This window comes from Lucilia cuprina, chromosome 6 (genome assembly GCF_022045245.1).
Source record: "Lucilia cuprina isolate Lc7/37 chromosome 6, ASM2204524v1, whole genome shotgun sequence".
NCBI lineage: Eukaryota > Metazoa > Arthropoda > Insecta > Diptera > Calliphoridae > Lucilia > Lucilia cuprina.
In genome coordinates this window covers 28,835,386-28,836,571 of record NC_060954.1, presented here as the reverse complement: position 1 = coordinate 28,836,571, position 1,186 = coordinate 28,835,386, and the positions used below count along the sequence as shown (strand labels likewise).

At 28.1% G+C, this 1,186-nt stretch overlaps 1 long non-coding RNA gene across 1 annotated transcript; it reads left to right on the top strand.

Moving 5' to 3' along the window:
• The first annotated feature begins 58 nt into the window (after positions 1–58).
• Positions 59–1,162, top strand: LOC124420893. The gene is made up of 3 exons (XR_006941427.1): positions 59–141; positions 218–273; positions 717–1,162. It is a non-coding gene; the product is annotated as an uncharacterized LOC124420893 (long non-coding RNA).
• Positions 1,163–1,186: the final 24 nt, after the last annotated feature.

Below are 1,186 nucleotides of genomic sequence, written 5' to 3'. Positions count from 1 at the left end.
TAGAAAAATTTATTAGTGGTGTTGTTAACTAACCCAACCAAAATTTTTTTTTCTTTACAGGGATCATGTTGGCTGCCTTGGGCCTATATAAAAACTTGATGGCCGATTCTGAAAGATGGCGGATCGAAGCAGAATGAAATGGTAAGTAAAAAAAATGTGGAAATTATTATTAATATTTATATAAAATTTTCTAATAATTTTGTTTTAAATTTTCCAGGTTTTGTTCCAGATGGGCCAGTGGACTAGGGATTAAGGTGGTTCCGGGAATTTAAGGTAAGTGTAATGGATTATATTTGAAATATAAAAAGTGGACTTTAGTGGAAATTAAAATGTGGTTCGGTGCAAAAAAAAAATTGGTTACAGTGTGCGTCAAAAGTGTGAGTGCCGTATAAAAAAGTGAAAATTTTTAGTGACTGGATCTAATAAGCGAGACCAACGGAAACTAAAGTTTGAAAATTTACAGTGGCCATCAGAATTTGTGAATCAGTTAAATTTAAAACAAAATTATTTGTGTAAACAAAAATGAAGTGAACCGTGACCAAAACCTTTTGTAACCAAAACAAAAGAAAAATTAATAAAGAAAACTCTAAAAAAATCAAACCAATCCTAAATGAATAAAATAAAAGAAAAGTGAAAATAAAATTATTTCTCCAATTAAAATATATTTTTGCTTTAATTCAAAATTAATAATTTTATAAATTTTCTTTTACTTTCAGCTAATAAAATTCAATTGGACCTGGGATTTGGCCTTGGTTGCTGCTTCCGTTCAGGATAAATAAACCTAAAACTAAATAATATATAATGAAACATAATTTCACTTATATTAAGTTTTTCCTTCATATTCACGACTTAATCGTAGGAATTTGGTAGAAATGTAAGGACTAAGTTCACCAAAGCTCATAGACTAACGTCTAGAGACTTTGGCGAGAAATACCCCTTACAATTTCTCCGGAAATAAAAGTAAAAATATTCATAAATAAAATTATTTTGAAAAAAAAAGAAAAAAATATATATATAAAGTGTAATTTTCTAAAAGGAATAATAAATAATAATGATTTGATCTTAGCTGGGAATCCAATTTGTCCTTTTAGAAGATTACAAAAAGCTAGATTAAATTAATTCAACTAATTATATTTTATTTCTCTTCCACAGGTTATAAATTCAGATTGGACCTGGACCGGAAGCT